This window comes from Cervus elaphus, chromosome 20, assembly GCF_910594005.1.
Source record: "Cervus elaphus chromosome 20, mCerEla1.1, whole genome shotgun sequence".
Lineage (NCBI taxonomy): Eukaryota > Metazoa > Chordata > Mammalia > Artiodactyla > Cervidae > Cervus > Cervus elaphus.
The window spans coordinates 116,912,734-116,940,377 of record NC_057834.1 but is presented as its reverse complement, the minus strand read 5'-3'; the positions used below and the strand labels follow the sequence as shown (position 1 = coordinate 116,940,377).

Sequence of the window (27,644 nt, the reverse complement as noted above, 5' to 3'; positions counted from 1 at the left end):
ATGAAGAGTGGTTGATAGTGGTCATATCTCATTAAGAAACTGTTCAAATCATTTGGAAGCCTATATTGCACATTACCAGGAATTCTGTGCTGTTGAGATAGTAGACATACCATAGCATCAGAGAGCTGACAGTTTTACGTGTGTGTGTTTTATTGTTTTTATTTTTCAGAATCAAAAATAGCTATTTTTATATTTGTTTTATTTTTATTTATGTACTGTGGGAAAGAAGTAGTAATATTAGCTTTTACTAAGTACTATATATAATGATTGAAAATTCTTTTTTTTCCCCTCAGAAAGAAAAAAATAGAGTCAAACTGGTAAATGAATGAAAATCATGAATGGATAACTGACCAGAAGAATGTAAACTTAACATACAAGAATATTCAAACTTACTAGTAACTAAAGAAGTGCAAAACTTAACAAAACCATAAAATTATTTTTTTCACCTAACAAATCGGTAAAGAAGCAAGATAGCAATTATCAATGTTGCTGAGAATTTAGGAAAAAATTAATTTTCTTTCAGTGCATGTAAGTAGAAATTGATACAAACATTTTTATAGGACAGTTTGATACATATTTTTAAAATTCAAGTACAAATTATTTGACCACTAATTGTTTTTTTTTTCATTTATTTTTATTAGTTGGAGGCTAGTTACTTTACAATATTGCAGTGTTTTTTGTCATACATTGACATGAATCAGCCATGGATTTACATGTGTTCCCCATCCTGATCCCCCCTCCCACCCCCCTCCCCATCCCATCCCTCTGGGTCTTCCAAGTGCACCAGCCCTGAGCACTTGTCTCATGCATCCAACCTGGGCTGGAGATCTGTTTCACCCTTGATAGTATTTTAGGATTTTATTTTACAGAATTAGGATTCTTACTGGGGAAGAAGTGTTAGGAAGTAGGATTTTTTTTTTTTAATTGAGTGGAAATTTTACATTATTTTGAATTTGATTTTGTTTGAACTTTGTTATGAGCTATGAGCCCAGATGGAAGACAAGTTAATAGATAGTAAAAGCAACCCATGTATCTAGAAAAATTGCATGCGTGCTCAGTCAGTCCTGCAGCCATGTCCAACTCTTTACAACCCCGTGGACGGCAAACCACCAGGCTCCCTCTGTCTATGGAATTTTACAGTCAAGAATACTGGGGTGAGTTGCCATTTCCTACTCTAGGGGATCTTCCCAACCTAGGGATTGAACCCAGGTCTTCTGCATTGCAGGCAGATGCTTTACCACTCTGCCACCTAGGAAGTCCAGTGAGAAAAATTAGATTAGCTTTAAATATTACCCCCAAAATGCTTTTCAAACAACTTGTATACAATTAAAACCCTTTCCTAACTTGATGTCAGTTTACCTTCCCAGATTAATCTCCCTTTACTTTCATCATAAACTCTATGTATATGTTACAATGAACTAGTTTTTAAATGTATATTACTGCTTCATTCTTCTTTGCCTTTGCATCTTACTTCCTCTATTTAGATTGTCTTTTTCTTACTTTTTCAACAGGTGTAATTTTACTTATTCTTTAAGGCCCAACTCAAATGTCACCTCCTCTGTGAGGAACTGCCCTGATATCTCCAGGCAAGAATAATAACTTCTGTCCTTGTGTTTCCTAGAATCTATTCATTCAACTATTTCAGCCTTTGGCATTCTGTTATGATTACTGTGGCTATGTTGATATCTTCACCTTGACCAGTACCATATAAACAGCCAGGATTATCATCATTTGTTCATTAGAGATGATCATTTGCTCATTTCTAAATCTCAGAACTTAGCACAAGGCTTACCACATACTAGATGCTCAATAAATGTTTGCTAAATGCATAATCCAAAGTTAGGAAGAGGATTGATAGTATGCATTAATAAAATAAACTGGATTAAAGAAATGGCAGTCCACTCCACTATTCTTGCCTGGAAAATCTCATGGATAGAGGAGCCTGGCAAGCTACAGTCCATAGGGTCACAGAGAATCAAACACAACTGAATTGACTTAGCATGTATGCAGAGATTAAAGAAAAAAGTATATTTAAAAATAAAAATATGAAGCAATTAGAAATTTATTTTTCATTTACAGAAACTTAATAAATGGAAATATTAAATGTCTATTTTAATTGAACAATTTTTTTAATTGAACAACTTAATTATAATATCTTGTTTTCCTTAATTTTCCACTAACTCCTATGTGCCCAGAGTGGGCAGTATTATTTAATGCACAGTGATATTTACCTATCATTTTAATCATTCAACTAAATTTCTTTTAATTAACAAATGTCTTTTTAAGTTCTTAGTCTTGTATGTAATATTAAGCTAAATTCAATCTTCATAATTCAGTTAAGTCCTTAGCACAATGAAAAACTTGGCCTCATTTTTCTTACTAGAGTAATGCTACTAAAGGTCCAAGTTTATGATATACCAAAATATAGAAGGAATATTACTTAGGAAAACCACCAGGTAAATGGTTCTGCATGTCTAAAGTTTGGCTTTTGCTTTTTAGTAAAATGGAAATGACAACTTATATTATTACATAATACAGTTTACATAGAATCTGCCTGTGGTGACTATGGAAAGTAACTAGCATTGTTCTTGGATCACAATAGAACCCCTGATAGTATAGAACTACTAATAATTATGAAACCAAACTCAGCAATTCTAGGAACTAGAACTTTCCAAACTCAATGCTGTAATTGAGTCTTTGGCATTCATAAGTGCCAGGTAACCACCTAATCTGCATATGGCTAAGATCTACTAAGGATCACTAGCTGACAGTAACAAGAAGAGAAGCTGGTAAACCTGCATGGCTCATTTTGCACCAAAATCCAACCACAGTGCTTCACATGTCTTATTCTATGCCTGGCCAGCACTGTTCCTCTCTAGTCTAGACCTCTAATCCACAATTTGATGCTCCATTTCTCAAGTCACCTCTGAACTATTCTCCACCAGTAAACTTTCCATAACTAATACATCTATCTTGCCACATTTCTGAATGCTGGAAAAAGCATTAGCCTTGAAAAAGATTTTAAAATCCATCCAAATTGGAAAGGATGAAGTAAAACCGTACTACCTGCAGATGACATGACACTATATATAGGAAATCCTAAAGATTCCGCCAAAAAAAAAAGCTATTAAAACAAATAAATAAATTCAGTAAAGTTGTAAGATACAAAAAATCAACATAAAATTGCTTGTGTTTCTATACACTAATAACAAACTATCAGGAGAAATTAATAAAACAATCCTATTTATAATTGCATTGAAAAAAATAAAATATCTAGGAATAATGTTACCAAGGAAGTAAAAGAATTGTAGTCTAAAAACAGTAAGACTTGATGAAAGACATTGACAATGTCATAAATAAATGGAAAAATATATCATGTTCAAGGACTGAAAAATCAGTTTGGCTAAAATCCCCATACTACTCACAGCAAGATTCAATGCAATCCTTATCAAAATACTGATGGCATTTTCAGAGAACTGAAATAAATAAATATAAAATTCATATGGAACTACAGAAGACCTCAAATAGCCAAAATAATCTTATAAAAGAAGAACAAAGCTGGGGCCAACTGCAATCCCTGATTTCAAACTATACTACAAAGCTACAGTAATCAAAACAGTATAGCACTGGCACAAAACAGACACATTGAGCAATGAAACAGAACAGAGAGCCCCAAATGAACTCATGCTTATGGCCAATTAACTTACAACAAACAAGGCAAGAACATACCACAGGGAGAAGAAGATATCTTCAACAAATGGTGTTGGATAGTTACATGCAAAAGAATAAAGTTTGACTATTCTATAATACCATAAATAAAAATAAACTCAAAATGGATTAAAGACTAAATGTAAGGCCTAAAACCATAAAACTTCTAGAAGATAACACAGCAGTATACTCTTTGACTTTGAGGGCTTCCCTCATAGCTCAGTCAGTAAAGAATCTGCCTGCAATGCAGGAGACCTGGGTTTGATTCCCCGGGTCAGGAAGATCCCCTGGAGAATGAAATAGTAACCCACTCCAGGTTTCTTGCCTGGAGAATCTCATGGACAGAGGAGCCTGGCAGGCTACAGTCCATGGGTTCACAAGAATGGGACAAGACTTAGTGACTAAACCACCACCATGCTCTTTAACAACAGTCTTAGCAATACTTTTTACAATCTATCTCCTCAGACAAGAGAAACAGAAGCAAACAAACAAACAAACAAAAATGGGATTACATCAAACTAAAAATCTTTTGCACAATAAAGGAAATCATCAACAAAATAAAAAGGCAACTTACTGAACAGGAGAAGATATTTGCAGATCATATATCTGATAAGGGGTTAATATCCAAAATATGTGCTTCCCTGGTGACTCAGCTGGTAAAGAATCTGCCTGCAGTGCAGGAGACCCAGGTTCAAATCTTGGGTCAGGAAGATCTCCTGGAGGAGGGAATGGCTACCCACTCTAGTATTCTTGCCTGGAGAATTCCATGGACAGAGGAGTGCAGCAGGCTCCTCCATGGGGTTCCAAAGAGTCAGGCAAGACTGATTTTGAGCGACTATCCAAAATATATAGAGAATTCATACAACTCAATATGAAAAGTCTGAATGAAAAATGGGCAGAGGATCCGAAAAGATATTTTTCCAAGGAAGACATACAAGTGGCCAATGGGCACATGAAAAAATGTTCAACATCCCTAATCATCAGGGAATTCAAATCAAAACCATAATGAGAGATCACTTCACACCTGTCAGAATGGCTATTATCAAAAAGATAAGAAATAACAAATGTTGATGGTAAGGATGTGAAGAAAAGGGAACCTTTGTGTGCTACTGGTGAGAATTTAATTTGGTATAGCTGCCATGAAAAACAGTATGGAGGTTTTTTTAAAAATTAAAAATAGAAGTATTAATACCAAATGATCCAGCAATTCCACTTCTGGGTATTTATTGAAAGAAAACCAAAACACTAATTCAAAAAGATAAATATGCACTCCGATGTTCACTCAGGTACTGTTTATAATAATCAAGACACAGATGCAATCTAAGGGTCCATAGACAGATGAATAAATAAAGACAAACACACACATGCACCCACAAACACACATGAATATAACTCAGACATTAAAAAGAATGAAATCTTGCCCTTTTCAACAACATGGATAGATTGAGAAGGTATTATGCTTATTGCAATAAGTTATACAGATAAAAACAAATACAGTATAAGCTCATTTATATGTAGAATCAGAAAACAAATAAGCAGGGAAAGCAAAACAATAACAGACTCTTTGATATAGAGAACTGGTGTTGCCCAGAGGGGTGGGAGTGGGAGATGGGCAAGCTTCCTGTTATAAAGTGAATCAGTTATGGAAATAGAGATGTAATGTACAGCATAAGGAATATAATCACTAGTATTACATTAACTCTACAGAGACAGTTACTAGACCTAATCAAATGGTAATCATTTCATGATGTATAAAAGAAATATTAAGACACTGCTGTATAATTTAAAATATTTTTTTATAAAAGATGAGGAAACTACAACTCAAGAGAGGAGAAGAGAACTGAGCAAAGCAATACAATGTTTGTTTAACCAATAACTATTTTTAATCACTTACTAATACTAAGGCTAAAGATAATAATAAACCCCTGTTCTTAATTAAGTTGTACCCTATTAGGCTGAAATCATGTAAAGGAAGACACCATAGTATGATCAAATAAAGTCAGATGAATCTTCACAATTTTTCTAATTACTTTTTTGATATCACTCCTGTTTTTCTTATTTTCAAAATTAATAGTAAAATAACCCCACTAATAATATAAAATCAGGAGATAATTATATTATGGACAATATCTTTAAAAAGATTTTCTAAGCATTTTCAATTATAAAAATAATTCATTTTTATAGATCTGATTATTAATGACATTTAATTGCATTTAGTTGCAGTATAAAATCTCTTGCTCTTTCCCCTGGCAAGCATAGAAGAAATGGTATACCATCATATCTAGTCACCACATGCATCATGTACATGGAAATAGAAAATTAACATGATACTTATTAATCAGTAGGAGACTGTACCGGTTTCAATTTTTGTTTCATTTGCAAAAATTATTTCTTATTGTCTCTTGGTCTTATCTTTCACATTAATTGCTCAAAGCTAAACTGGGGTTTATTTCATATTTGTGTTTGTGTAAAGCTCTGTTAATGTTAATTTGTTTTATATTTGGTTATATCTGCTAAAGATACTGGGGCTTCTGAGGTGGCTCAGTGCTAAAGAATTCACCTGCTAACCAGGAGACCCAGGTTTGATCCGTGGTGGGGGAAGATGCCCTGGAGAAGGAAATTGCAATCCACTCCAATATTCTTGCCTAGGAAATCCCATGGACAGAGGAACCTGTCAGGCTACAGTCCATGGGGTCACAAAGAGTCGGACAAGATTGAGCACCTAAACAGCAGCAACAGCAACAGCTGAAAATACCAGCCCTACCCTTGTTTCATCTGAGAATTCTAATTCATCCTTCAAGACTCCACTTCAGGGGTTTCTCTAGAAAGCTGGTCCTGAACCTTTCCTCTGGACTTTTACAGCATCAACAGCACATCACTTAGATGTTATTGTGTCATATATTAAGGATCTGCTTGTGCAAATACTTCCTCCAGGACCCTAGTCTCCCCAACAGATGCATGGGTCATATGCCATTTATCTTTTATCTTCAGCCCCTAGCTCAGTACCTGCTTTATAAAAAGGGCTCAATGCAAGTTTCCTCAACTAAACTGAACAGTGGAGAAAAGTTTATTGTACTCTTGATCAAGCAGGAAAATGAACTAGATAGAATCCAAATCTTGTTATTTAACATCTCTTTACCCTAGGGGCTTTGGCTTAATAATAATAGCACTCATAAGTAATACTGAAAGCTAATATTTATTTAATGTATATTATGAATCAGATAATTTTCCAAACATTAACCTACAAGGTAGTATATTAGTTTTCTAGTGCTGCCATATCCAAAATACCACAGACTGACTGACTTAAACCACAGAAATTTATTTTTCCACAATTCTGGAGTCTAGAAGTTCAAGATCAAGTCGTCAGCAGGTTTGGTTTCTTCTAAGGCATCTCCCCTTGCAGATGGCCATCTCCCAGAATACATCTCTCATGTATTCACATGGTCATCTTTTTGTGTTTTCTATAAACTCCTCTTGCAAGAACACCAGACACATAGTTGAGGGGTGATCTTTACAATCCCATTTTAATATAACTACCTGTTTAAAGCTCCACACAGAGGTACTGGGAATTACAGCATCAGTATAAAGCATTTGGAGGGGACACAATTTAGCCCATAACATGTAAGTATTATTATTTTCCTTATAATCAAATGAGAAAACCAAGGCCTAGTGAGCATGGCGAACAGACTCTAAAATAGCCCCCAATGAACTTAACCTCCTGATATCCACATCTCTGTGTACTAGCTCCTCCTAGGTATGGATGGAACCTGTGACTTGTTTCTAACTAATGGAACATGGCAAAAGTGATGGGATGTTACTTACATGATTAGGTACCATAAGACTGTAACTTCTATCTTGCTAGAAGGTTCTCCCTATTGCCTTATCCATTTTCATGCTTTGATGAATAAAGCAGCCATGTTAGGGAGACCCATGTAGCAAGAAACTGTAGGCAGCTTCTAGCCATTAAAAAATGAGACACTCTGTCAAATATATTGCAAAAAACTAAGTTCTGCCAAGAACTATGTGAGCTTGGAAGAGACTCTTTCCCAGTCAAGCTTTCAGATGAGATCCCAGAGTGGCTGACATTTGATTGCAACCACATAAGAAATTCTGAAACAGAGGACCCAGATAAGCCACGCCTGGATTCTTGACTCAAACACATTGGTGAGATTATAAAAGTGTGCTTTTAAGCCACTGAGTTGGTAGGCAAAATTGTCACACAGCAATAGATAATATGGTGAGATTAGTCAAACTTCACATACGAGTGAGTGTTCAAGCTGAGATTTGGACTCTGATCTTTGTGACTCCAAAACCATCTATGCCACATGAGCACCTGTCATGAAGGATTGCTGTAAGGATTAGACACATATAAAATGTGTCTAATTTAAAATGCACCAGTTCTTGATCTGGAGTGATATAAATGGGGAGGAAAGCTAAAAGCAGAGTGGATATATGTATATATATCTGATTGAACTCACTGTACACCAAAAACAAAACATAGTAAACCAACCACACTACAATAAAAATTAATAGAATAAAAGGCACAGTCTTTGACACCTAATAAGAATTCCTTAAATGGTCTTTTTTATTGTTTTAAAGTTACACAACCATGCCTATTGTCAAACAAAGGCAAATAATATCTGAAATGTGAGAAAGGGAAAAGGGCTTACAGCAAACTGACTGAACACAAATCAAAGATATATTAGATTTTAGACTTCATATTTATAAATTTTAGCCTAGTATGGCTACTCTTAGAGTCATATAGCCAAGTTTCCATTTTTTTGCTTAAAAACTATTGAACTCAATATTTGAGGACACTACAATATAAAAATTAGCATAATCTCAATCCTCTTGTGCTTAAATTTTTTGTTGTCAATATAAAGTAACATGCATCAACATACAAATGGCCTTCGGAACATAGAAGGGAGAAAACTTACTAAGTAGTCATAGATATCCAATGGGTATTCAATAAATACCTATTGAAAGAGTGAATGAAATGATCTCCTATATCTCCCACTTTAATTAGGTTATTCATTTAGGGAGGTATGAGCTCACTGCAGATGGTGACTGCAGCCATGAAATTAAAAGATGCTTGCTCCTTGGAAGGAAAGCTATGACCAACCTAGACAGCATATTAAAAAGCAGAGACATCACTTTGCCAACAAAAATCCGTCTAGTCAAAGCTATGGTTTTTCCAGTAGTCATGTATGGATGTGAGAGGTGGACTAAAAAGAAAGCTGAGCAACCGAAGAATTGATGCCTTTGAACTGTGGTGTTGAAGAAGACTCTTGAGAGTCCCTTGGAATGCAAGGAGATCCAACCAGTCCATCCTAAAGGAGATCAGTCCTGCTGAAGCTGAAACTCCAATCCTTTGGCCACCTGATGCAAAGAGCTGACTCATTGGAAAAGACCCTGATGCTGGGAAAGATTGAAGGCAGGAGGAGAAGGGGGCAACAGAGGATGAGATGGTTGGATGGCATCACCGACTCAATGGACATGGGTTTGGGTGGACTCCGGGAGTTGGTGATGGACAGGGAGGCCTGGCATGCTGCAGTTCATGGGGTCACAAAGAGTCAGACACGACTGAGCGACTGAACTGAACTGAACTAAAAATGGAAGCTCCATTATCATACTGTCATGATGAAGCATCTTAAGGTCATAGTGAGCTAGGACTCACCATATTGTGGATGCAGGGTAATGCATATCTGAGGTTGTTAGTATTCCAGCTTGTGATTATTGCAACCCGACATTTCACATGATGTACTCTGCATAGAAGTTAAATAAGCAGGGTGACAATATACAGCCTTGACATACTCCTTTCCCAATTTTGAACCAGTCAGTTATTCCATGTCTGGTTCTAACTGTTCCTTCCTGACCATTCTCAGGAGACTGGGAAAGTGGTCTAGTATTCCTATATCTTTAAGAATTTTCCACGGATTTTTGTGATCCAGAGTCAAAAGCTTTACCATAGTCAATGACGCAGAAGTAGATGTTTTTCTAGAATCCCCTTGCTTTCTCTATGATCCAGAGAATACTGGCAGGTTGATCTCTGGTTCCTCTGCCTTTTCCAAATCCAGGTTCTACATCTGGAAGTTCTTGGTTCACGTACTGCTAAAGTCTAGCTGGAAGGATTTTGAGCATAACCTTACAAACATGTGAAATGAGCACAATTGTACAATAGTCTGAACATTTTTAGCATTACCTTTCTTTGGGATTGGAGTGAAAATTGACCTTTTCCAGTTCTGTGGCCACTGCTGAATTTTCCAAGTTTGCTTATATATTGAGTACAGCACATTCACAACATCATTTTTAGGATATTAAATAGCTCAGTTGGAATTCCATCACTTCCACTAGCTTTGTTTGTAGTAGTGCTTCCTAAGGCCCACTTGACTTCACACTCCATGATATCTGATGCTAGGTGAGTGACCACATCATCATGGTTATCCAGGTCATTAAGACCTTTTTTGTATAGTTCTGTGTATCCTTGCCACCCCTTCTTAATTTCTTCTGCTTCTGTTAGGTCCTTACTATTTCTGTCCTTCAGCATGTCTAGCCTTGCATGAAATATTCCCTTGATATCTCCAATTTTCTTGAAGAGATTTCTAGTCTTTCCCATTCTATTTTTTTCTTCTATTTCTGTGCATTGTTCATTTAAGAAGGCCTTATCTCTCGTTGCTTATTCTCTGGAACTCTGCATTAGTTGGGTAAATCTTTCCCTTTCTGCTTTGTCTTTCACTTCTTTTTTCTTCTTGACTATTTGTAAAAACGCCTCAGACAACCACTTTGTCATCCTGCATTTCTTTATCTTTGGAATAGTTTTGGTCACTGCCTCCTGTACAATGTTACTAACTTCTGTCCATAGTTCTTCAGATACTTTGTTTACCAGATTTAAACCATTAAATCTATTTGTCACCTCCAATGTATGGCCAAAAGTGAAGAGGTACTAAGGAGCCTCTTGATGTGGGTAAAAGAGGAGTATAAAAAAGCTGGCTTAAAACTGAATATGAAAAAAAAAAAAAAAACCTAAGATCATGGCATCTAGTCCCATCACTTCATGGTAAGTAGAAGGGGAAAAAGTGGAAAAGGTGACAGATTTTCTTGGGGTCCAAAATCACTGTAGATGGTGACTGCAGTCATGATATTAAAAGACACATGCTCCTTGGAAGAAAAGCTGACAAACCTAGACAGTGTATTAAAAAGCAGACATATCACTTTGCCATAAAGGGGTCTGTATAGTCAAAGCCATGGTTTTTCCGGTAGTCATGTACGGATGTGAGAACTGGATCATAAAGAAGGCTGAGCCCCAAAGAATTGATTCCTTCAACTTGTGGTGCTGGATAACACTCTTGAGAGTCCCTTGGCCTTCAAGGGGATGAAACCAGTCAAATCTAAAGGAAATCAACCCTGAATACTCATTGGAAGGACTGATGCTGAAGCTGAAGCTCCAATACTTCAGCCACCTGATGCAAAGAGCCTACTCACTGGAAAAGACCCTGATGCTGGCAAAGACTGAAGGCAAGAGAAGAGGACGACAGAGAATGAGATAGTTTGACAGCATCACCTACTCAGTGGACATGAATCTGAGCAAACTCTGGGAGATAGTGAAGGACAGGGGAGCCTGTCATGCTGTAATCCATGGGGTCACAAAGAGTTGGACACAACTCAGCAACTGAACAGCAACAACAAAGTGTACCGCTCCCTTGGATTCCCCATAACAAACCAAAGAAAGTGACAAAGTTCACACATATGGAAAGAAATATTCTATCTTTATAAAAGCAATTGGCTTATTCATGTGATAGCTCAAGTTTCCAGAGTAACCCAAAATATTTTTTAATTTTCTCTACCACACACCCTACCAACATTTCCCTAGACATCTAGGGTGGCTTCTTCTCACCTTCCAGCACTTCATAGGAAGTAAAAGTGGATGGATACAACCAGATAATTTATTTCAGCAAAAAGACTCTGGAAAAACTGTTTTATACTAAAAAAGTATTGCTGACAACATATCCCTACCTACCTCAGAAAAAGTAATGCAGTCTGCACCAAGACTTCTCTTTTAACTTGAAATTTTTTTGATTGTGTATATAAGCTTTTTTGGATGAGATTTACTCATTTATAACCACCTTCCCATGATGTTTATAAATAAACTTTTAATTCTCTTCCCACACATTTTGAATGGAAAGCTAAATGTTGACTGTACACAGAAAAGAAAAACTCTCTACAATCTAAACAAAATGAAATTGATACCTAGCTAACGGCTTCTGGTTCAAACTTGCCCACATTTGGAATATGTACATTTTTTCCATGTTCAATGTGTTGATATTACTCTTTTAAACTCCAGTGTGCAGAGTTAATTATAATTGTACGCAGGACAAAATTTGCTCACTAATAAATTGCCCCTAACTGGAATCACTTGCAACAGTTTAAACCAATATTTTCCTGGGTTTTGTAGGATTATAGAGATGAAAAAGCCTAGCCCCTGACAGCAAAAATGTCACAGACTAACAAAGGAGTGGACATAGGGAAGATAATCACAACACAATATGGTAAAGACAAAGGCATAAGGAAGCAGGGAACATAAAGGACCAAGTGGGGCTCAGGCTGAAAGATTTAGAAAAGCATTCTTGGAGGAGGTAAAGCCTCAGTTATCTTTTTTCCTCTTTTTCTATCCATAATTTGATTCTATTTTTCTAAATGATTTTTGAAGGATTAATAATAATTATACAGGAAAAGGAGTGGGAATGAGACAGAGCATTTCAGGAAGTAGGAATAACTGGACCAAGACATAAAATTGTGAAAAGTATAGTAAGATTTGGGAAATATAAACAGGTGAATGATAAAAACTAGTGTTTGGAGTAACAAGAAATATGGCTAAAGTAGTTGCCAGAGAGTAGATGAGCAAGTTCCAACACTCCAAGACTGCAATGAGTGTGGCATATTGAGAGAAAACAGAAGGCCAATGTTGCTAATGCAGAGTATATGAAAAGTCTAATGAGGGAAACCAGGCTGGAGGGGCAGGCAAGCGCCACATCAGGTAGAGCCTGTAATCCATGGGAAAAAGTCCAAATTTCACTCTGGCTATACTCGGAATTCAATAAAGCATGTTAAGCAGGGAGCACAATGCTACACACCCACACACACCCACACACACCCACCCACACACACACATATAACTTTATATCTGTAATCAGGGAGACCAGTTAGAAAGCTCACAAATAAATAGAGATAATGATTTATTGAAGCAATGGAGGTGATAAAATGATCAGGTTCAGAGTATTTTCTAATAAAACTTTCTGATGGATTAAAATTATGATGTGAGGATGAGAGAGAGCAAGGGTGATTTCAGGTTGTGCCATCTACTGAAACGAGGAAAGCTTAGTGCATAAAAGACAAAGCGAGTCAAAAGTCTTACTTGGGCCATGTTAAGTTTCAGGTGCAGATTAGTATCCAAATGTAGATGCTGAAAAGGCAATATAGAGAAGAGGAAATAGATTAGGAAGAAAAATCTGTATTAACTGAATGTGGGCAGTGAGATGAAGGAAAGAATCAAAAGAACTACACCCAACACCCTATCCCTGGGTTCTTGACTTCTTTCACTTGTAAAACACATTTTGTTCTGTTTATAGCATTTGGACACCAAAGGTCATTCATATCCTCAAATTCTCTAACTACACTCACAGGAACACATTCACTGAAATGCAGTATGGAAACAAACTGAAAATACACCCCACCACCCCAGATCATTTATTGATAATGGGAATTTAAAAAAAAAATTTTTTTTTAAGTAGTTCTGCCCATGCTTAACTACTAAGTGAGATCCTTTGGTTATTATTCTGATGGCTTACTCAACCTTACTCATGGCATTGAGACCAGAAATGGTACTGTAATGCCATAAAGCATTTTAATTGAAACATACTGACGTATAGAGTTGCTACTACTAATAGTAGCATCCTTAGCCTACAAGGGTACCACTGCACCTGAACACTTTACAATTTGTTTCCTCTTTTATAGTTTGTTGCTCAGCCTCTCAGTCGTGTCTGACTCTTTATGACCCTATAGACTGCAGTCACCAGGCTTTTCTATCCTTCACTATCTCCCAGAGTTTACTCAAACTCATATCCATTGAGTCGATGATGCCATCCAGTCATCTCATCCTCTGTCACCCCCTTCTCCTCCTGCCTTCAATCTTTCCCAGCATCAGGGTCTTTTCCAGTGAGTTGGACCTTCACATCTGGTATCCATAGTACTGGGTCTTCAGCTTCAGCTGAAGCATCAGTCCTTCCAATGAATATTCAGGTTTGACTTCCTTTATGATTGACTAGTTTCATCTCCTTGCTATCCAAGGAACTCTCAAGAGTCTTCTCCAGCATCAATTCTTCAGTGCTCAGCCTTTTTTTTTAAATAAATATATTTTATTGAAGTATAGCTGACTTACAATGTTTCAGGTGCACATCAAAGTAATTCACTAATACAAATGCACATATTATTTTTGAAATTATTTCCATCATAGGTTATTACAAGATATTGACTATGATTCCCTATGCTATATGGTAAACCTTTGTTGCTAATTAATTGCATACCTATTTTTTAATTAGAAATCTAGCATTCTATTCATACTAAGTCAAACAAGTGGAATCAAAATGTCATAATTTTTAGTTAGGCAAAAATTCATAAGTTTTCTAATATATATATTATACATATATATATGTACACAAAAGTTTTTCTACTGTACTTGATAAAGGCTTGAGAAAGAACATAAAAAAAAGAGAGATGGAGAAATTGGAGAACATAAACTAAATTAAATGGGAGCACTGAATATGAAATATAAAAACTGAAACAAACTAGGTATAAGTAAAACATCATCATACAGTCCAGTTGTTTTTAAATATGACTGCTCATTAGAAACATATTTGGTGCTCCAGAGAAAAAAGGCAATACTTGAGCATTTGTATTTTTCAAAAAATTTCAAGATAATTCTGATATGTATGTGGATTTTAAAAAATGATTACCATTTTTTTCTATTAGATCCTAATTTTGGTGATACAGATTTCTATTATTTTTCTGTTGCCCAATCATGATGCAATGGTATTAAGTGAGTAATAGTTATACAGTCACTATAGTAAAAGATGTTTATCAGTTTTCACAATCTATAATAGACAGACAAAAAACAAAAGACAGTTATAATTGCAAGCCATAGTGGGAACACGATTAGCTTAACAATATAAAATAATTACATACAATTGTGGGAGGTCAAGCAGAGTGATGTGGTAAATGGAGGTGCATACATGTACATATTTTCCTCCACCCAGTTTTGGTTGGTGCATTTAATCCATTTACATTTAAGGTAATGATTGATACATATGATCCTATTACCATTTTCTTAATTGTTTTGGGTTTATTTTCTGTAGATCTTTTCCTTCTCTTGCGTTTCCTACCTAGAGAAGTTCCTTTAGCATTTGTTGCTTTCATGGTGCTGAACTCTCTTAACTTTAGCTTGTCTGGAAAGCCTTTGATTTCTTCATCAAATCTTAAGGAGAGTCTTGCGGGGTAAAGTATTCTTGGTTGTAGGTTCTCTTTCATCACTTTAAATACATCATACCTTTACTTTCTGGCTTGTAGAGTTTCTGTTGAGAAATCAGCTGATAGCCTGATGGGAGTTCTTTTGTACACTGTTTGTTGTTTTTTCCTTGTTGCTTTTAATATTTTATCTCTGTCTTCAATTTTTGTCAGTTTGATTACTATGTGTCTCAGTGTGTTCCTGGGGGTTTATCCTGCCTGGGACTCTCTGTGCTTACTGGATTTGGTTGACTATTTCCTTTCCCATGTTTGGGAAGTTTTCAGCTATTATCTCTTCAAATATTTTCTCAGGTCCTTCCTCTCTCTCTTCTCCTTCTGCAACCCCTATAACGTGAATGTTGGTGTGTTTAATGTTGTCCCAGAGGTCTCTTAGGCTGTCTTCATTTCTTTTCATTCTTTTTTCTATACTGTGTTCTGTGGAAGTGATTTCCACCATTTTGTCCTCCAGGTCATTTATCCATTCTTCTGCCTCAGTTATTGTTACTGATTTCTTCTAGTGTATTATTCATTTCTGTCTGCTTTTTAGTTCTTCTAGGTCTTTGGTAAATGTTTCTTGGATCTTCTCAATCTTTGCCTCCATTCTTTTCCCAAGATCCTGGATCATCTTCACTATCAGTATTATGAATTATTTTTCTGGGAGGTTGCCTATCTCCACTTCATTTAGTTGTTTCTCTGGGATTTTATCATGTTCCTTCATCTGGAACATAACATTTAGCTTTTTCATCATGATTAACTTTCTGTAATATGGTATTTGTTTTAGCTGATGTGAGACTGTGCTCCTTCTTGCTTCTTCTCTTTGCCTTCTGATAGATGAGTCTAAGAGGCTTGTGTAAGCTTCTTGATGGGAGGGACTGGTCATGGGAAAAACTGGGTCTTGCTATGGTCGGCAGGGCCTTGCTCAGTAAAGCTTTAATTCAATTATCTGCTGATAGGTGGAGTTGCACTCCCTCCATGGTAGTTGTTTGGCTTGAGGCGACCCAGCCCTGGGATCTATGGGCTGTATGGTAGGGTTAATGGTGAACTCCAAGAGAGTTTATGCCAAGGGGTAACTTCCAGTTGCCCCTTCTCTTTGGTGAGCCCCTGCTGACCCACGCCTCCACAGGAGGCCCTCCAACAGAAGCATGTAGTTTTGGTTCAGTCTCCTGTGGAGTCACTGCTCCTTTCCTCTGGGTCTTGGTGCATGCAAAATTTTCTTTGTGCCTTCCAAGACTGGAGTCTCTGTTTGCCTCAGTCCTTCAAAAGGACTAAAATCAAATCCTGCTGGCCCTCAAAGCCAGGTTCCCTGGTGATTCCCAGTCCTTTGGTCAGATCCTCAGGCTGGGAAGCCTGACATAGGGTTCATAACCTTCACAATAGTGCAAGAACTTCTTTGGTATTATTGTTCTCCAGTCTGTAGGTCACCCACCTAGGGGGTAAGGAATTTGACTTGATTGTTATTGCGCCCCTCCTAACATCTCACTGAAGCTTCTTCTTTGTCTTTGGATGTGGGGTATATTTTTTGGTGTGTTCCAGTGTCCTCTTGTCAATGGTTGTTCAACAGTTAGTTGCAATTTTGTTGCTCTTTCAGGAGATGAGTGTACCTGCTTCTACTCTACCATCTTGAATTCGAAGCCTCAGCCTTCTTTATATTCCAACTCTCATATCCATACATCACTACTGGAAAAATCATAGCTTTGACTATACTGACTCTTTGTTGGCAAAGTGATTTGTTTGCTTTTTAATATGCTATCTCAGTTTGTCATAGTTTTTCTTCCAAGGAGAAAGTGTCTTTTAATTTCATGGCTGCAGTCACCGTCCACAGTGATTTTGGAGCCCAAAATAATAAAGCCTGTCACTGTTTACATTTTTTCCCCATCTATTTGACTTGAAGTAATGGGACCTAATGCTATGATATTAGCTTTTCAAATGTTGAGTTTTAAGCCACCTTTTTCACTCTCCTCTTTCACCTTCATCAAGAGGGTCTTTAGTTCCTCTTTGCTTTCTGACAAAAGGGTGATATCATCTGGATATTTGAGGTTATTGATATTTGTCCTTCTGTTCAGTTCAGTTCAGTTGCTCAGTCATGTCCCACTCTTTGCGACCCCATGAACCGCAGCACACCAGGCCTCCCTGTCTATCACCAACTTCTGGAGTTTACCCAGACTCACGTCCATTGAGTTGGTGATACCATCCAACCATCTCATCCTCTGTCGTCCCCTGCTCCTTCTGCCTTCAATCTTTCCCAGCATCAGGGTCTTTCCATATGAGTCAGCTTTTCGCATCAGTTGGCTAAAGTTGGAGTTTCCGCTTCAGCATCAGTCATTCCAGTGAACACCCAGGACTGATCTCCTTTAGGATGGACTGGTTGGATCTCCTTGCAGTCCAAGGGACTCTCAAGTCTTCTCCAACACCACAGTTCAAAAGCATCAATTTTTCGGCCCTCAGCTTTTTTTAGTTGTCCTTAGAGATGTTATAACAATAAAAATGATTGAAACCAACCATCTTTTAAGCCCAGTAGGCAAATTCTCACTCTCCATGCACAACCAAATCAAGGCTTAATTAGTGACTCTTTTCAAGATACTTCAGAACCCAAGTGTTATCAATAGCAACGGTTTTTCAAAGATGCTTTCAAAAGCCACATCTAAGTCCTTGTGTGCATGGCAATACTCAATATTATCATGAAAAATGATTTCTGCCTTACAGGGTCTAAGGACAGAGGAGTCCTATCCAGTAAATTCTCTCTGCCAACAACCAGCTATTACTCTGGAATATAAAACTCAATTCCAAATATTAGCCACAGGACACATGAATCTGTCCCACTTCATTTCTCATAAATAGATCTGATATACCCACCTAAGTCAATTCTGGGCTTCATGAATAACCATCCCCAGAGATCAGCATTCTTTCTAGAATTCATCCAAGTCAGTTCTCACTTGCCAACACTGTTAACTCCTTGTTATTAGTACTCTGTACTTCCTTAAATTATTTTGTCTCCATACTTCTTTTTATGCTTTGTACAGTCTTAGGATGGAAGGCCATATTTGTATTCCCAAATCCTAATTATCTTAGCTTCCAATAGTAACATTCTACCTCAGGCGTCAAGAAACCATAAACTAACACCACCCCCTCCGAAACTCCTGCTGTCCATTTCAGAGCTTTTGATCAGGAAAGGAAGATAAAATAAAAACAATGTGACTAAAATGCATTTGGTGATCCTTGACATTATCTTTTAATAAAAAAAAGTAAGGTTAATCCAAATCACTTAATTTGAGGGTTGAAATGAACCCTAAATCTGGTATATCACTCACTGTTGCCGGCACTGCCAGTATAATGCAGTTTCTTCACAGCAATATTCTCAAGAGGTGAGTTAATTTTTATCAAATATTTTTGGCCTCTTAAGGTACAAGTCATCTTAGAAAGCAAATGACTTGTTTCACAGGGACCTCTAGATCTAATCTCTATGCTCTACTCAACAATCTTGCTTTCTTCTCTGAAAATAACATACTTAGCTCACTTTAGTTTTCCCCTAAAATTTATTAGAAATAAATCCAGTATTTGTGGGCTCAAAAGCTTATGGGGATCCTCCTTAAGAAAAAGAGTACAAAATTATTAATAGGTAATCAAGAAAGGTGCCTTGGAGGGGATCTGTGCAAATGAAGGACTCAGATGTAAGTTTCACTACCTTCAGAGTTATGTGCCTTTATCAGGCACTGTACTTAAGCATTCAAGTACTTTATATGCTATTTCTCACTTATTCTTCTATATAACTCTATGAGGTAGCTATTTCATTACACCTATTCCACAGATGCGAATATCAAGGCCTCAAAAGTATAAGAAATGTGCCCAAGGTCAACACAGTCACAATCACAATGGAGAATTTTATATCTTACCTTTCAGAACAAAACACCACAAAAATGATCCCTGATCATTATATAGTTAAATTATTAACTATTATTAATATTATTTATTAATAATAATTATTGGTATTATTGATTTCAATATTATTAACTATTAATAATAATTAATTATTTTATCATTATATAGTTAAATTATTGGTACTATCTATGACAATTCTCTACCTTCACCAAACTGATAATCACAAACTCTAAAGTGGTACCTTTGCTTATTCACAACTCTAAAGCAAATCTCTTATTTTTACTTAGACTCAAAAGATAAATATTTGTTGAAATCATATTGAGCAACAAACACTGAGATAAATTATTTCTTTCACATATATTTTCCTCATTTAAGGTCCAAATCAATAAACCCTGTGAGATAGTTAGGTTATCCTTATTTTATAATAGGGGGAAAAATCAAATTCCAAGGGATAGAGCTGCTAAAGAAGATGCCTCTTGGGACATTTTGTTTGTTTGTTTTAATCTGCCAAATTCAATGCCTTAGACTATGCCTAGAGAATGACCACTCTATTATTCCTCATTGAATTCCATGAGTTTCTTTCTCTCGAAAGCAGATTTTATTTCAGTCAATCAAGATAACCTTCTTACATATAACATTGTTAATATAAAAATGTTAGTACAGTACTTTAGAAATTGTGAAAATATTCACAATCTATTTTAACCTTCAAACCAGTCTTTTAAACTCAATATTTTTGCCCATTTTCCAGATGTGGAAGTAAGGCTTATAAAAATAAGGAGTCTTGCCAACTTCATACAACTAGATAAAGGAGGTTATCCTCTTCAGCATGAACGCAGTTTCTAGCATGCAAACAGTCATCAGCAATTATTTAGAGAATAAATGAATGAATGAATAACTGAAAGTCTTATTCCAAGGGCAGTACTATTTTCATTATAGCAATACCTCCATGAAACAAATCAGAATTTAATTCTGAGTTACTAATCCCCTACAACCAGTATAAAAAAATGTTATATTAAATTACTTGTTCTGTACATATAACAGAGTCTAGCTAACCTCTGTGTCTACTCACTCAATTTTTGCAGTATAAAAACTGTCACCCATTCTCCAATTTTTCTTCTCCTCCTCCTCATCTTCACTGGCTCACCCATTCTGACTCCTCTTTAAAGTCTCAGCTCAGAGACCACCTACTCTGGATACCTTCCTATAAACTTCTCCTGCGTCAGGGGCCCCTTTTCTTGCTCCCACAGCCTATGGGGCTTATCTCTATTGTTGCTCTCATTTCACCAAATGACAAGTGACCACTTATTTGCCTAACTCCCACTCAAGACTACTAGCTCTTTTGGGGCAGAATTCATGTTTTATTCATCCCTGTATCACTATGTCCAAGACAATAGGTTTACATAGTATGCACACATCTAATATCCATCCATAAAGGTTGAATCAAAGTAAATACTTTCTTACTGGAACTCTATATACAAAAGATTATGTTCTTTGCCACTAATTACAAGGGGAGTGAAGAGCAAATATCTGACTAGGAATTCTGGCACCATGTTGCTAAATAGTACCTTGGCAACCCAACAGGTAAATATAATAAGAAAAGTAGCACAAACACCAGATTTTAAAATATTGGTCCCCACAACAGGAACTTGTTTGCAAACCTCAGCTCTGTCAGAGTTTCCTTCTGCTTCTAGCTCCCAGCTTCATGATCCAGCAAGGCAGTGATTTTTTAGTAATCAAATATAAGAGAGTCAAATTCAAAGACTGTAAAATGTTTCATGACAAAAATAAAATAGCTAAGGATATTGCTAAATCTTTAACCTGGCTATATTGTTTCCCTTTTTAAAACCTTTCAATGGTCCGCCACACCAAAAGGATAAATACTCGATCTTATTCTATGTATCCTGCTTCATTTCTCACCAGGGTCCACATCCCTCTTTTACACTACATGTTCCAGCCAAGCTGAACTAACATTTGTTTCCAAGCAAACTAAGCTGTTTGTTACCATTACATCTTTCCTCATAACCCCCTTTTTTTTTTTTTTAAGCAGAAATGCCCTTGCACTCCCATATGTAAGCCCATCAAAATATTCCTTTCTCAAAGCAATGATCCCCTGGGGCATACATCAATTCTACCTTTGTGCCCCCACTGTCCTCTATTATACCCTTTTAAGAGTCTTGTGATACTTGAGTACATCAATTTGTAGATGGTGCAATCTGTACATCAAGCTCCAAGAATAGGGATCAGGTCCACTTCATTCACTGTTGGATTCCCAGTACCCAGTACAGATCCTAGCATACAACAGACACTCAGAGAATGTTTGTGAATCAGTAAATCAACAGATCAATGACTATGAAGATACTGCTCAAGGTATGGAAAGAATTAGGAATGTTTTTCTGCTTAAGACCCAGCAAGAATCTGATCTATCATAATCCACATATATGGTTCAGAAATATAAAAGAAAAAAATATGTGGTTCAGAGACTTTCCTGATGTACCAGTGGTTAAGAACCTGCCTTCCAATGCAGGGGTTGTGGGTCTGATCCCCAGTCGGGGAACTCATATCCCTACATGCTGTGGGGCAACTGGAGTTCACACACCACAATTAGAGAAGCCTGCAAATGCCACAACAAAGAGCCTGCATACCACAATGAAGACCCAGTGTGGCGGGCGGGGCGGGGGGGGGAGGTTCAACAATGTTAGAAATATGGGTCAAATTAGGATGTATTTAAGATAGTATTTGTCCAGGAGGTTAATTCTGCCCTCAATAAATCACTCCTTTCTAAGAGACCGTGGATGAAAAGATGTAAGCATATAAGAGACAATTACCAGCAAAAGTGGGCAGAAAACTTTATCCCTAGCTGTGGCTTAGGAGCTCAACCCCAAAATAAAGTCCAATAAGCTGCATTGAACTAAAAAGAGATCTCCTTTTTTCTCTCTCTCTCTAATCTTGTTTAGCATGAATATTTTCAAATCAAAGCATGATGTGAAGCTTAGTTATTCCACTATTCCCAACCTCTAAGCATCTGAATTTCCAATCTTAATTATATGACTAAAGGAAAACTCAAGCTATAATCAGGGAAGCATCACTGTACCCTGAACCCAAAATGAAACTAGGATTCAGATCATTAGGTTCTTCAATAAATGTTAATTCTCCTATGCATGATATCATAACTGCCTCAACAGAATTACCTATGGTTGAAAATTGCATAATTGATAAACCATAAATTCATAGAGAATCAAATAGAAGAGTATTCATTTCAGCAGTATCTTAGGAATTTAAATTGACATTTCAGGGAAAACATAAAAGTTGTATGCTAATTGCCTATGTGTACATCAATGGGAAGAATAAAACATCAATTAAAATGGCAATTATATAATATTTCATGCAATCACATTTATAATTACATGAAATTGGAAAATATAGCTGTGTCTACACTATTTAAATGCCTGAGACAGTGTTGGTTTCTTACTGAGACAGAAATGAGTAGTATCAGTTTCAAACCAATGTGATATTCTGATTCTCATTTAAGACTAATTGAAACTTGTTGGCAGACTCAAGTGAGCCCTATGTTACACTGAACACTTGTGTATACTTAAATAGAAAACAGTCTATTTTTCTTTATCTTGTCACAACTGGATTCCATGAAATGCCTATTTTGACTCTTACTTGGCAGACTCATTCATGCAGTAAGGGCATGATGGGGTGGTCATTTGCGTATGTGCATGACCCTGACTGAAATACAAAAGCATACCCCTTACAACATTCTAAAGCTGTCCATATGAAAGTCACTATACTCAAATTAAAGTAATTAACTGTTTTTAAATGTAATGAAAATGGGTTGAGAACTTTGGCCCAGTAATTCTAATTCTAAGAAGCTACCATTAAGGAGATAATACAAAACAAGGACAAACTTCTTTCATCAAGATGCACGCTAAAATAGAACAGAATAGCAAAAAAAAAGAAAAGAAACTACTAAAGAATAAAGGAATAAGATAAAGGAATAAATGAATAATGGCACATTCATAAGTGGAATATAATTATTAAAATAATGTTCACAAAGAATATCCGGTAACATAGGAAAAATTCAGAAAACAATATTTAATGAAAACATACAACACTTAATTACATGCAGAATGCAACATATCAATGTAAAATGACATACACAATAAAGAAGAAAGGAAAGGAGTCCAGTTCTAAGAATAAAGGAACTATTTGTTCAATCAATTGCTAACTGAATACAAAGGAAAGAACAGAAGAAAACAAAAGACACCAAAAAATTCATAGGAGTTTTCTCTTGGTGGAGAAATCAAGGGAGATTGCTTTCTATTTCCTCATAAGGTAAAATTTTACATTAAGAAAGTATAATCAAAATTAGTAAATAGAAAAACTAATATAGAAGGAAATATTAGTCTAATAAGGAGATATCCTTCATAACCTCTAGCTAGCAAAGAATTTTAAGCCATGCCACCAAAGCACAATACATAAAATAAAAACACTTATAAATTGTACTTTACCAAAATTAAAACTTTTGCATTTCAAAAGGTAACAAAACAAAAATGAAAAGACAAACACAATATTTGGAGAAAATAATTGCAAATCATATATCTGATGATGGACTTTTATGCACAATATGGAATTATCTCAACAATAAGATCTATTTTAAAATGGGCAAAAGATTTTAATAACTATTTTATCCAAAATACACAAATGGCTAATAAGTACATGAAAAGTTGCTCAATGTCATTAATAATTAAGGATATGTAAATTAAAACCACAATGAGAAATCGATTTGATTGATGTAAATTTTCCTTAAAAAGTATAACATAAATTGACCAAAAATATCAGAGTCATTATTCATAATAGTCAAAAACTCAAAATAATCCAAACAGTCACTAATTGGTGAATGGATAAACAAAATGTGGTAGGTCCATACAGTGTAATACTATTCAGAAACAAAGAACATTTTCTATTTATTCATGATATAACATAACATGGGTAAACCTTGAAAACATACAATTTGAAAAAAGTCTGATGCAACAGATGCATATTTTACAGTCTCATTTGTATGAAACATTCAAAAAAAGAAAAAGAAATTTATAGAGCCACAAAGAAAATTTGCAGTTCCCTAGGAATGGGCATGGGAGTTTTCCTTAACTGAAAATGGGTACATAGAACACTGTGGGTGGTAGAAATGTAGAATTCAGATTCTAAAACTGAATCCTGGTGATGGCTTCCTCACTACTAATTTTTTTTAAATAATCATTGACCTGTATATTTTAAACAGGTGAATTTTATAATACATAAACTGTGGACCCAATAAAGCTTCTATAACTTTAAAAGAATAATTCATGGAAATTTTATTAATCAGTGGTAAAGAATCTGTCTGCAATGCAGAAGCTAAAGGTTCAATCCTTGGGTTGGGAAGATGCCCTGGAGAAGGAAACAGCATCACACTCCAATATTCTTGCCAGACAAATCCCATGGACAGAGGAGCCTGGTGGGCTGCAGTCCATCCATGTGGTGGCAAAGAGTCAGACATGACTGAGTGATTGAGTACTCACACATGCACAAAATTTGTTTCTACATACTTTTGCTGTAAATATCTTTGCTGTAAACATCTTTGCCACAGCATATTTGCAGCCTAACTAATTCACCATAAGGCAATATTGCCATTAAAATGGCAAAATAACTAGTTGCAATTTGGTTTGACACCCACAACACAAAAGTCATGAAAGATGATGACAATTTGTCCCAAATTTGGTCTCTTAATTTGAAACACACTACATTGGAGGAGAAAGAGGCCAAGTGACTTGAAGGTGAAGAGTTGAACTCACATTTTTCATAAAACTTTGAAACATCTATCAAAGGACATGTGACAATTATGCCAAGAACAGTTTAGAAGGCTTTCACAACACAATACAAAGCTCAGTTACAAATATGCATCCTAAAATTTAGAAATTGAAATCTTTCTTAATGAAGAAAGAAATTTTAGAGGAAAAAAAAGTGCGATGTGGAATTGTCAGTGAACCAACAAGCAAAAGAAAAGAGAAAAAATGTATAAGATACTATAAGCAAAAGATGAATATAAGTGCTTAGGTACAACCCACAAAGTAAAATCAGTTATTTACACAGTATTGCTATGGATCTACACACATTTTAAAGGCATTCAAATATTTTGCATTTCATAGTAAAGTTTTCTTAATTTTGTTAATAGTTTCTTGTGTTTCACTATGTCCTTTTTAATGTCCCTCTTTTATTGTTCATTATTTTATCCCCTCAGCAAAATTGTCTTATGGCCAATTAGCTTTGTGGCAAAAATGTTTGCAGCAAAGATGTCCATGGCAAAGATGCTTATGACAAAAATTCACACCCACAGATAGGTGGAAGCAATGTATTTACCAAGTGAGGAAGTATAATAGGAGTAGTCTCCTCTGGCAGAAAAGAATATTTTGTCACTAATTTTGTTTAGAATTGCCAGTTTACTGTGAAAAAAGAAGTTGACTTTTATTATTATTTTAGGATTCTCTTTAGAAAATGCACACCCTTATTGCCAAGGCAGACTGCTGCTATTGCCCCTTTCTTGGTATGACATTTGTTTGAAGAATAAATAAGTACATATGAAAAACTGTTAACACTCTTACTTTTTACTTATAAAGAGAGCAATTTCATCAGGTTCAGCCTAATATAATCTTATGGATGGCAATTTGATAACACATATCATAATTAAAAATCCACCTATCTTTTAATTTAGTAATTCTATTTCTAGAAATTTATCCTACAGATATAATTCCTTATATATAAAATCACTTGTGCACAAGAATATTCATGGCAGCATTCTTTTTTTTTTTTTAATTTTTATTTATTTATTTTATTTTTTGTCATACATTGATATGAATCAGCCATAGATTTACACGTATTCCCCATCCCGATCCCCCCTCCCACCTCCCTCTCCACCTGATTCCTCTGGGTCTTCCCAGTGCACCAGGCCCGAGCACTTGTCTCATGCATCCCACCTGGGCTGGTGATCTGTTTCACCATAAATAGTATACGTGCTGTTCTTTTGAAATATCCCACCCTCACATTCTCCCACAGAGTTCAAAAGTCTGTTCTGTATTTCTGTGTCTCTTTTTCCGTTTTGCATATAGGGTTATCGCTACCATCTTTCTAAATTCCATATATATGTGTTAGTATGCTGTAATGATCTTTATCTTTCTGGCTTACTTCACTCTGTATAATGGGCTCCAGTTTCATCCATCTCATTAGGACTGATTCAAATGAATTCTTTTTAACGGCTGAGTAATATTCCATGGTGTATATGTACCACAGCTTCCTTATCCACTCATCTGCTGATGGGCATCTAGGTTGCTTCCATGTCCTGGCTATTATAAACAGTGCTGCAATGAACATTGGGGTGCACGTGTCTCTTTCAGATCTGGTTTCCTCAGTGTGTATGCCCAGAAGTGGGATTGCTGGGTCATATGGCAGTTCTGTTTCCAGTTTTTTAAGAAATCTCCACACTGTTCTCCATAGCGGCTGTACTAGTTTGCATTCCAACCAACAGTGTAAGAGGGTTCCCTTTTCTCCACACCCTCTCCAGCATTTATTGCTTGTAGACTTTCAGATAGCAGCCATCCTGACTGGCGAGTAATGGTACCTCATTGTGGTTTTGATTTGCTTTTCTCTAATAATGAGTGATGTTGAGCATCTTTTCATGTGTTTGTTAGCCATCTGTATGTCTTCTTTGGAGAAATGTCTGTTTAGTTCTTTGGCCCATTTTTTGATTGGGTCATTTATTTTTCTGGAATTGAGCTGCAGGAGTTGCTTGTATATTTTTGAGATTAATCCTTTGTCTGTTTCTTCATTTGCTATTATTTTCTCCCAATCTGAGGGCTGTCTTTTCACCTTACTTATAGTTTCCTTTGTAGTGCAAAAGCTTTTAAGTTTCATTAGGTCCCATTTGTTTAGTTTTGCTTTTATTTCCAATATTCTGGGAGGTGGGTCATAGAGGATCTTGCTGTGATTTATGTCGGAGAGTGTTTTGCCTATGTTCTCCTCTAGAAGTTTTATAGTTTCTGGTCTTACATTTAGATCTTTAATCCATTTTGAGTTTATTTTTGTGTATGGTGTTAGAAAGTGTTCTAGTTTCATTCTTTTACAAGTGGTTGACCAGTTATCCCAGCACCACTTGTTAAAGAGGTTGTCTTTTTTCCATTGTATATCCTTGCCTCCTTTGTCAAAGATAAGGTGTCCATAGGTTCGTGGATTTATCTCTGGGCTTTCTATTCTGTTCCATTGATCTATATTTCTGTCTTTGTGCCAGTACCATACTGTCTTGATGACTGTGGTTTTGTAGTAGAGCCTGAAGTCAGGCAGGTTGATTCCTCCAGTTCCATTCTTCTTTCTCAAGATTACTTTGGCTATTCGAGGTTTTTTGTATTTCCATACAAATTGTGAAATTCTTTGGTCTAGTTCTGTGAAAAATACCATTGGTAAATTGATAGGGA

General features: G+C 36.1%; 1 protein-coding gene and 1 non-coding gene across 2 annotated transcripts in view; both read right to left on the bottom strand.

Moving 5' to 3' along the window:
• The window catches only part of AGBL4 (AGBL carboxypeptidase 4), a 1,406,543-nt gene that overhangs the window by 1,041,027 nt on the left and 337,872 nt on the right, over positions 1-27,644 (bottom strand). The gene's annotated exons all lie outside the window — the stretch shown is intronic.
• TRNAC-GCA lies at positions 1,185-1,255 on the bottom strand. Its single transcript has one exon. It is a non-coding gene; the product is annotated as a tRNA-Cys (tRNA).